We start from the raw sequence: 11,354 nt of genomic DNA, 5'->3' as shown, positions 1-11,354 counted from the left end.
TACAAAAGAATTCAGGAGAATAGCACAATTTACAACCCGTAAAAAAATGAAATATGATAAATGACATTAATAAGCGATGATCACGCTGCTGCTCTCCTGTACATGTGCATTAGCAGTACATAAACTGACCATTATACGTCTGTATCTAGGTGGCTCGTCTAGCTGACATTCTCCACTCCTATCACTATAGCAATCCATTCTGATTTCTGGACCATTGTTCATCGAATGTTCCATACAGTAAAATGTTGCTTTTCTCAAGCTGTCAGATAATAGTGGCACAAAGCGGTTGCGGGGGAGTTAAGAGAAACAGAATGTTAACCTGTTCAGAGCAAAAGAAATGTAATTAGCAGGAATCAAGGTTACAGAAGATGATTTCACAAACTAGTTATATAAAGATGTGTTTATACGCCAGACATTCTATCTATATTATCCTATGTTCTGTTCCTCTCTTACAACCCATTTAATAGTGTTTTCTATTCCCCAGGCTTTCTATCTGCTTTATTCATAGTGGAGGCAAACATGGAGAGAAAGCCATGTGCAGGAATTGTGTATGAGCACCTGGCTGCCCAACTGCTCGGATGGCAATAGGAACCTGTGGGGAGACTCATTCTGCCCTAGCCATGGGCAGGATGAATCTGCAACTGGCAGCATTATTACCGCCACCTATGTTTTACTGCAGTATTTCAGAGAAAATATACTTTGAAAAGCCGGCCAGGGACTATGCATCTCGGATGGCTTCTCCCCGCCCTGCTCCCCCAGACTGACAGGTCTCTCTTTAAACATACATATAGGAAGAGACCTGTCAGTCTAGGAAAGTGGGGCGGGGAGAAGCAGCCGCGGACCTGCCTCTTACTTGTAGGCCAAACCCATCAATATCGAAAGGTTCGGCCGACACTCTTGAATATGGGGGTATCCGGACAACTGATAGTCTAACAAAATGTCTATTGCGCATGTTGGATTTCGGACTGCCAATCGCACTGTTCTACCAGAGATAATTGTCAGCCGGAGGCTTTCTTATAGAGTACAAAGAAGTGCTCGGCTGAATGAGCGCCCTTGTGTATGATAGGATCAGCTGAAATGGCTGTCGGCCGAACGATCAGCCGAATCATCTTTCAACCAACAGTCATCTAATTTGAATGGCCAGATTAAATCTTAAAATGTTTTGAGAGAGATGAGAAATAAAGAGGTGAAACATATCAGCCTAAAAGGGATTTAAAACCCATTGGGACTCATTAGAATGCCACAGAAATGACAGCCATGATCTCCAAACTTAGATTGAACAATGATGAATTTTACTGAAGTAGCTGTAATGTGTCCTGAAGCTATCAAGTGGTTATGACTGTGATTTGTCCTATCGATTTTTTTTGGCTTTGCCAATTTTTGGGTGCTCTGGGTGGTGCTATCACCATACATGACATCTGAATAAATGTATTGGAAAGGTGTTTTTTGACATTTCAGCACCAAACAGCTGCTTCATCAGGTCAATTGGCCATACTTTTATTCTCCTAAAGCTACATACACACATCTATTAGAAACAGACTGGTTTTTACTCTCACGTGTCATCCATATTGCCTCTGTTTTGCATCAGTGTTGCACCCTTTTTTTTTTCTCCTCCCTTTTTAAAAACAAAAAGAGGTGAACTGACTGAGCTTTTTTTTATCCATTGGCTCTTTATTTTTTTATATTCTTTATTTATGCGAGAACTGATAGCATAGCATGAATGAAATTAGCAAACCATCATTTACAACCATTGGTTCTTTATGATGGATCAGTGAAAAACACAAATGAAACACAGATGGAACACCGAAGTGTGTCTTCCTTTTTTCATCAGTTCTATATGGATCCCTCACGATTTTAATGGCAGAGTCTAATCTGCAAAACGGATAAGAATAGGACACACGAGTCTCACAGACCGGACACTTGGATCCGTTTTTAAAATAGATGAGTGTACGGATCAATGAAACTCTATGGGTCAGTTTACTGTCCACGAAAAATAAGAGAGCACACAGACAAATCATATGAATATGTGAATGTAACCTTGGTTGACCATATTTTGTTAGGCACACTAGGTGAGGTGGATCCTCAAAGCCTAAAGTCTGGGTGGGTACACGGGCCATGGGCATCAGTGCAGCAGACAGATGAGGCACTCGGGAACAGGTAGCAGAGGTCCTGGGAGACCGGAAACAGGAACCAGATCACAGACAGGTAGCAGAGGACCTAGAAGCTGCAGGCGGACAGGACACGTCCTGGAAGCCGCAGGTGGACAGGAAACCAGGAACAGGTAGCAGAGATCCTATAAGACTGGGAAAAGGTAGCAGAGGTCCTGCAAGACTGGGAAAAGGTAGCAGAGGTCCCGGAAGCTGCAGGCGGACAGGAGATGGCCTAGAAGCCACAGATGGACAGGAGGCTGGGAACAGATAGCAGAGGTCCCGGAAGACTGGAACAGGTAGCAGAGGTCCTGGAGACTGCAGACAGGTAGCAGAGGTCCTGGAGACTGCAGACAGGTAGCAGAGGTCCTGGAAGCCACAGGTGGACGGGCGACGTCCTAGAAGCTGCATTCTTAGCAAAGAACCTGGAACAGGTAGCAGAGGTCCTAGAAGCCACAGGAGGTCCTGAAAGACTGGGAACAAGCCGAAGAGGTTCCGTAAGACCGGCAACAGGTAGCAGAGGACCTGGAGACCGCAGACAGGTAGCAGAGGTCCTGGAACACCGGGAACAGGTGCATAACATCTTTATTGCCTAATGATTCTGCATTATGGAGTGTCTTGTCATTTCCCTAGCTCATCTGATGTGTTAGTCTTTTGTTTGCAAAGTAGTTGTGAAAAGGTCAATTACTTTAATCATTTACAAAAATTAAAGGGATTGTTTCTTTAAGATGTCATAGAGGTACAGTAGGTTCCAGAAACCTGCTGTAAAAAGGGTTGTTTTCTTGAGACTTGTCTTTCTAGTATTCAAAATTGTGAGAAATGTTATGGATACCCCTCAAAGAAAAATAAAACACTTCTTTTATGTAATAAAAGGTCTCCTTGTAACAGGGATTAATGTCTTTTTGCCGCTGGATTGCTGATTGAGGTCTCAGATGCAGCAGCGTGAGATTTCTATGTATAAGTAGCAGCACTGTATGCAGCGGCACGATCTTAAAGCGAGGGGTCCTGGCCTTATTGAGCTAATAATTTGTTGAAACTGATGCCAGTAAACATTGGTCTTTTCATGATGCCATGACAGCTAGTTACTGTGGCATATTAATGCCCTGTCTCTGGATGTTCCATTGAGCATAATTATGTTAGCAGGCTGGTAGCAAAGCACTAAATCATCTGTTCCTCTGTCTTTCCTGCTTCCTCTGACAGGTACAAGGCTAATAAAACATATTTTCTTTGTTGTGCGTTTAGCGTGCAACATTGCTGACTTTGCGGAGGTGGAAGGAGAATCTATTGTCTGGCATGCAAAGATATGCAACATAAATCTCCAGCAGGGTGACATTGCTATGTCACAATTAATACTGACACTGACAAGCTGCACATATTACTCCTGAAAGCTGTAATACCACGGGAAATTGTTCCTTCAGAAGCTTCTTAAGGCGCAGAAGATGTGTAGGACACGAGATACACCAGGTGTAGTTTATGCTAATTTATTCTCTCTCTTGATATTCAAGATGACAAAAATAATCTCCGGCATGTTTCCAAAAATCTGGCAATACGTACATATGCTGCAAATGGTGATGATTTAAGGACCTAATAATTTATGTTAGCTACCATAACTAGAAAAAAAGGAGGTAAATCCAAATATTGCACATTGATCCACTGCAGCTAAGCAAAATTTTCAAAACTGAACATCAGTTTTTTATTTAACATCTTGATCAGAATGTACAAGCCCACTGACACGTCATCGTGAACCTCTGAGTAGGTCCCTACTCAGCGACACTGGAGGACATAGACAGAAAGGGGCTGTTGTGCAAGAACAATATATGGGCACTTTCTAGCCCAATAGCTCATTATAATGAACAATTTCACCTGTTTTAGAGGTCAAAATGGACCCCCCTTTTACGCCCCTGTTGCACCAATGATATGTCTGCCCCTGCATGGCGCTGTGTGATGACCACCACTGACGCAACATCGCTCCACAATTGGCAGCGACCCAGGTGCTCCACAGCTCCTATACTACCAGGCAAAGCCCCCATAGCTCTGGGCCACAACACCCCACAGACACAACTGTCACGATTGTATCAATTGTGACAAACAGTCGCTCTGGATCCAGCTATAGAAGGTCACTGCGCTTGGCATTGCAGAAGCATTCCTGATCCTCTCATCTCTGTAGTGTAGGGATATCCTTCTTTCTTTAGGACCCAGCAGCGACCTCCACCTTCTGCTTTTAATTGACATTCTTGCTGGGTAGTTAAAAACTCTCAGTGTCTCCAGAGAGTCGACCATGATAGTTCTATGTTCCTCTGTCCATGCCCAGAGTACTAGTAGTCAGCTAGATTCTTCTTGGACTTCCCTTGGAGGACAGTTGGCATTTTCTCTCTTGTGTCTTCTCAAGCTAAATGTTTCCCCTTTGTTTGTTTGCCTTATTGTCTTTAGTTACAGTGGGGCCTGACTAGTGTTCACCCCGTCCCCTCCTTACCTAGGGCCAAGCTCTAGGGACATTCAGGGATTAGGTTTCCTGCTCGGCGATATGTGCGGAACCTATATAGGGACGACAGGATAGTCAGGGTGATATTGGATCTGCCTTGGGGTCTCCACTCCCCCTTTCCCTAGTTGCTGGGCTCCCTTCCCCCTCTTACCGTCATTGTACACTTGTTCCTTCCCTCACCTTGCGTGACAACACCACCAACACCATGTATAAGAACTAAAAAAGTCACCTTGAAGACTAAAAGCGATTAATACAATAGGCAGAACCCTGCTAATTTAAAAATAATTGGGCCAAATGGGGGTAGTGCTGGTACCTAGAAAAATAAAAAATGAGGGGACAGACTATGCAATATACATTACCAAATAATATTGAATATTGCATAATATAACATATTTGGAGGTGTGGTCCAGGGGTCCAATTCATCAGCATTAGCATTTTGTACACCAATCTTGATGAACTGTGCGCTGCAGTAAGATGCACCTAATTCATTAATAGACCAGAAGTCTACAAGCCTTTACCGGGATTGTGCCTGCACTTGCGCATCCCCCACTAATTCACCTATATCTCCCCCTCATATTGGCTTTATTGCGTGTTATCTCTTGCAGAAACGACTAATTAATTTTCTGCATCTTTCAACTGCCATGCACCACCACCGAAAATGATACTCCAGGCCTGTAGTATAATTCTAGCGTACTTTACGAGACTTTAATAGCATAAGTCATTATTAATTAATCAGACGCGCTTGATATCAGTCCAGCTGTGCCCACTTTTATAAGAGTTGACATGGCTGGTCAAAAGTGGCATGAAAATGCCAAAAGTCACAATATTTTTACGTAGTTTGTCTGTGGCGCTGAGTTACAAATGTGACACTAAGTCACTACTCACAGACAAGCCATGAAACAGGTCAGTCAAGAGGTCCGAGGTCTGATACCAAGAGAGCTCGTCATAAACCGAGGGGTAAGACAAAGACGTAGTCAGGTCACAGTCCGAGGTCAGAATTCCAGGATTGTAACGGATCAAGACAAAGGGGCTAGGCAAACAGATGGTCAAAGGCAAGATCCAAGGTCGGGCAGCAAAAGATCAGAAATGGAGCACTGGAAGACAAGGCACAATGACCACCGAGCTAAAGCTATGACTAGCAATAATCAGACACTGACAGCCAGCTAAATAGCCAGGTAATCACCCAGAAAGGGAGAGATCTGAAAGAAACCCAGCACACCCTTGCCTGATTGGTGGTTGGAATATCACTCACAATACTGACAGCTCAGCATGACCCTGGCTCAGATTAAACGGCTGAGCTGTCACTCACAATACTGACAGCTCAGCATGACCCTGATTCTATAGGGCGACAGAGCTGTCACTCACAATACTGACAGCTCAGCACGACCCTGATTCTATAGGACGGCAGAGCTGTCACTCACAATACTGACAGCTCAGCATGACCCTGATTCTATAGGGTGGCAGAGCTGTCACTCACAATACTGACAGCTCAGCATGACCCTGATTCTATAGGGCGGCAGAGCTGTCACTCACAATACTGACAGCTCAACACGACCCTGATTCTATAGAGTGGCAGAGCTGTCACTCATTGCGTCCAGGACACAATGAGTGGTGAAATCGTAATATGGTGTTATGGAAAAACCACCTTGATGATTCAGTCATCATGTCTTCTTTCTATAGTGAAAGAGGAGGATTTTTTAATCCTCCAATTTTTTTTTTTCATCATATTCTATTGTATCAGGGCTCCTATCACTTTGATGTCTTGAGCAGTGCAGCATGCAGCTGTATCTTTGCTGTCAAAATGCAGAAAACCTCTAATGAACACTGATGAGCCCTGGTATGAGTCAGTGGGGTCTGTCATACAGCGTTGTGGGAAAAACACCATGGCTTCCATCTTCTCCTCTCAGCCGTACCTGACGGGGAGCTGAGTACTTGCATTTATACATGCAGCCATCAATCACTGCAGACATGGGGGATGAGAGAGAGGTGGGGAGCTCTTCCCTCATGAATATAGTCACAACTATAAGCTACTGTATTATTTGATTGCTCCATTTAGATAAGTAACAAAAGATTTCTTTGTGCCATTTGGGTTTATAGGAGAAGATACCTATCCCCATGTTATGCCGTCTGTACCTCCGTAAGGACCAGGATTTTGGGCCTTAATAACAAAGCAATTTTTTTTTTAAGTTATCATTTTTTGAAAGGCATTTTTATTTTTCCATCAATGTAGCCAAATAATGGCTTGTTTTATTGTTTTTATTTGGCAGGTTGTATTTTTCAAGGGCATCATTTTGGGGTGCAAAAAAAATATTCATTTGCATTTTATATCTGTCTTGGGGGGAATAAAAAAAGATGCAACTTTGGCATTTGCTGTTCTAAAAATGTTGCCACACTCACCGTGCAGCATGTGCATTACCCTTACTCTAGAGTCGTGGAGTCAGAGTCGGTGTCCATTTTGGTGAAGTTGGAGTCAGTATAAAATGGACTGACTCCAACTCCTAAAATATATAATAAATTGGGTACAGTCGTTCAATGCAGCTTGTGGGGAATATATTTTTCATAAGAATTTGGGAAAGTTATGAAATGTCCTATAAATGTCTGTCCTATTCCTGATCTAAGGGTCTAGACTTTTAGCTGAGATGAATCTGTGCTACAGTAAATTTACCACTTAAGCATGAGCCGTGTATGAGGGAGTCGGAGTCGTAGAGTCGGAGTCAAGGAAATTGAGGAGTCGAAGTCGGAGGTTTGGCTTACCGACTTCACAGCCCTGTTTGCGGGTCAGTATGGCAATACCAAATTAATAGTATTTTTATGTTTTATTACTTTTTCACTACAAAAACACTAAAAAAGTCTTGCTTTCATGGCGCATTCAGAGAGCGATAACATGTTTGAGGGCTTATTTTTGGGGGTGAGCAGTATCTTGTAGTGATCCTATTTTGGCAGTATAGTTCAGATGTTAAAGGGGTTGTCCACTACTTGGACAACCCCTTCTCAATCCCTATGTTGCCCCCAGTAAAATAATTCTTACAGTATACCCACTTCCAGTGTTGGCGCAGTTCCAGGGGTGTCAGCACTGGCTCTCCTGGGGATCGCGTAACATTGTTATGTAATGCAATCACTGCGGCCAATCAGCTCTGACTTCACTCTCTCCGCCTTTGAACAAATCACATAGATCCGGAGGAAATGAGAGCTGCTTAAAGGGGTTGTTCCCTTTCAAAAAACTTTGTGCTATAAGTTACAATAGGTATAAAAAAAAACACTGAGTATTCCCTGGATCCAGTACCAGCTCTCTGCTGCTGGCCCAATCTTTGTTGTTGTCACATCCACAGCACTGCAGACAATCAGTGAGCTCAGTGGCTTGTGCAATCTACACAGGCAGAGCAGCTGAGCTCACTGATTGGCTGTAGGACTGTTGATCTGACATCAGCGCTGCAGACAAACAACAAAGATCAGGGCAATGTTGCCTAAATGCCCATATAAGCAGTGTGGTGTTGGGTGGGGAGGAGGTGGAGGGCGCTGACAAATTCCCTTTCAGTAAAATAAATGACATTAAAGGTGTCCATAACCTTCAACATTTACTTGTTTTAAGCAACAGATTCTCATTTATAATAAATCACCCCCGGAAGAAGCGTGATGCGAAACAGCGTAGGGGTTTGAGAGGCATGCTGTCCATGATTTCACTCAGTAATCCTGTCACATTTATTATTTGAGGTAATGTACTCTATGTGAAAGCTGTAGGTTTATATGCTGCTAGGATAAAGATTTTTTGATATACAGTACAGACCAAAAGTTTGGACACACCTTCTCATTTAAAGATTTTTCTGTATTTTCATGACTATGAAAATTGTACATTCACACTGAAGGCATCAAAACTATGAATTAACACATGTGGAATTATATACTTAACAAAAAAGTGTGAAACAACTGAAAATATGTCTTATATTCTAGGTTCTTCAAAGTAGCCACCTTTTGCTTTGATGACTGCTTTGCACACTCTTGGCATTCTCTTGATGAGCTTCAAGTGGTAGTCGCTGGAAATGGTTTTCACTTCACAGGTGTGCCCTGTCAGGTTTAATAAGTGGCATTTCTTGCCTTATAAATGGGATTGGGACTATCAGTTGTGTTGTGTTGAAGTCAGGTGGATACACAGCTGATAGTCCTACTGAATAGACTGTTAGAATGTGTATTTTGGCAAGAAAAAAGCAGCTAAGTAAAGAAAAATGAGTGGCCATCATTACTTTAAGAAATGAAGGTCAGTCAGTCCGAAAAATTGGGCAAACTTTGAAAGTGTCCCCAAGTGCAGTTGCAAAAACCATCAAGCGCTACAAAGAAACTGGCTCACATGAGGACCGCCCCAGGGAAGGAAGACCAAGAGTCACCTCTACTTCTGAGGATAAGTTTATCCGAGTCACCAGCCTCAGAAATTGCAGGTTAACAGCAGCACAGATTAGAGACCAGGTCATTGCCACACAGAGTTCTAGCAGCAGACACATCTCTTCAACAACTGTTAAGAGGAGACTTTGTGCAGCAGGCCTTCATGGTAAAATAGCTGCTAGGAAACCACTGCTAAGGACAGGCAACAAGCAGAAGCGACTTGTTTGGGCTAAAGAACACAAGGAATGGACATTAGACCAGTGGAAATCTGTGCTTTGGTCTGATGAGTCCAAATTTGAGATCTTTGGTTCCAGCCACCGTGTCTTTGTGTGACGCAGAAAAGGTGAACGGATGGACTCTACATGCCTGGTTCCCACCGTGAAGCATGGAGGAGGAGGTGTGATGGTGTGGGGGTGCTTTGCTGGTGACACTGTTGGGGATTTATTCAAAATTGAAGGCATACTGAACCAGCATGGCTACCACAGCATCTTGCAGCGGCATGCTATTCCATCCGGTTTGTGTTTAGTTGGACCATCATTTATTTTTCAACAGGACAATGACCCCAAACACACCTCCAGGCTGTGTAAGGGCTATTTGACCAAGAAGGAGAGTGATGGGGTGCTACATCAGATGACCTGGCCTCCACAGTCATCAGACCTGAACCCAATTGAGATGGTTTGTTTGGGGTGAGCTGGACCGCAGAGTGAAAGCAAAAGGGTCAACAAGTACTAAGCATCTCTGGGAACTCCTTCAAGATTGTTGGAAGACCATTTCCGGTGACTACCTCTTGAAGCTCATCAAGAGAATGCCAAGAGTGTGCAAAGCAGTCATCAAAGCAAAAGGTGGCTACTTTGAAGAACCTAGAATATAAGACATATTCTCAGTTGTTTCACACTTTTTTGTTAAGTATATAATTTCACATGTGTTAATTCATAGTTTTGAAGTCTTCAGTGTGAATGTACAATTTTCATAGTCATGAAAATACAGAAAAATGAGGTGTGTCCAAACTTTTGGTCTGTACTGTATATGCATTAGTAAAAATGTTTTTTTGGTAAACTATGTCCTTAGCACTTTATTGATTCCCTGTATAAGCAGTTTTTCTTTGCTTTAAACAACAGAACTCATGTTTTGATGTATAGCCTATGACAGACCTGGGCAAAGTGCGTCCTGCGGGCCACATCCGGCCCTCTGGCTGTTCGAGTCCGGCCCACAGACCAAGACAGCCAAAGGATTGGAAAACAGTGTCCCACGGGCCGCACCGCGCCCTCCACCACCGACCATCTGCTGTCCCCTAACTCTCCACCCAAGGTTACTGCATTGGTAGAGGAGGGGCCGGAGCCTTCCTCCACCAATCAGCATGTGAAGCAACTGACGCGATGACATCATTTCATTGCGTCAGCACACCGAATATAGCGTCAGAGGCAGGGTGCCGGCCTCGGGGAAGTGAGGTGAGTATGGGGCTCTCATGCTGAGCATGGGACAGGCTATGGAGCTCTCATGCTGAGCATGAGGCAGGCTATGGGGTTCTCTGGCTGTGCTTGGGGCAGGCTATGGGTCTTTAATGCTGAGCATGGGGCAGGCTATGGAGCTCTCATGCTGAACATGAGGCAGGCTATGGGGCTCTCATGCTGAACACGAGGCAGGCTATGGGGTTCTCTGGCTGTGCTTGGGGCAGGCTATGGGTCTTTAATGCTGAACATGAGGCAGGCTATGGGGCTCTCATGCTGAGCATGGGGCAGGCTATGGGGCTCTAATGCTGAGCATGGGGCAGGCTATGGGGCTCTAATGCTGAGCATGGGGCAGGCTATGGGGCTCTCATGGTGAGCATGGGGGAGACTGTGTGGAGCTCATGCTGCATATGGGGAGGCTGTGTGGGGGCTCACGCTGCATATGGGGAGGCTGTGTGGGAGCTCACACTGTATATGGGGAGGCTGTGTGGGGCTCATGCTGTGTGTGCAGGGCCGGCTCCAGGTTTTTCTGGGCCCCGGGCGAAAGAGTCTCAGTGGGCCCCTTTAACACATACCACGATTCATGATGCAGAGATAAAGCGGAGAAATATATATATATATATATAGTACAATGCAAAGATTTAACTTCTTACATTACATGAGTGATATCTATTGTAAATTCCACAATAGCTCAGAAACCGGTGAATCGCTACACACAGAATACTGGCCCCCATATAAGGCTCCATACGGAATACTGGCCCCCATATAAGGCTCCATACGGAATACTGGCCCCCATATAAGGCTCCATACGGAATACTGGCCCCCATATAAGGCTCCATACGGAATACTGGCCCCCATATAACGCTTCATACGGAATACTGGCCCCCATATAAGGCTCCATAC

This window comes from Phyllobates terribilis, unplaced genomic scaffold (genome assembly GCF_046119375.1).
Source record: "Phyllobates terribilis strain yellow unplaced genomic scaffold, ASM4611937v1 Scaffold_8__6_contigs__length_399053987, whole genome shotgun sequence".
Taxonomy (NCBI): domain Eukaryota; kingdom Metazoa; phylum Chordata; class Amphibia; order Anura; family Dendrobatidae; genus Phyllobates; species Phyllobates terribilis.
Note: the sequence above shows the minus strand (reverse complement) of the source record.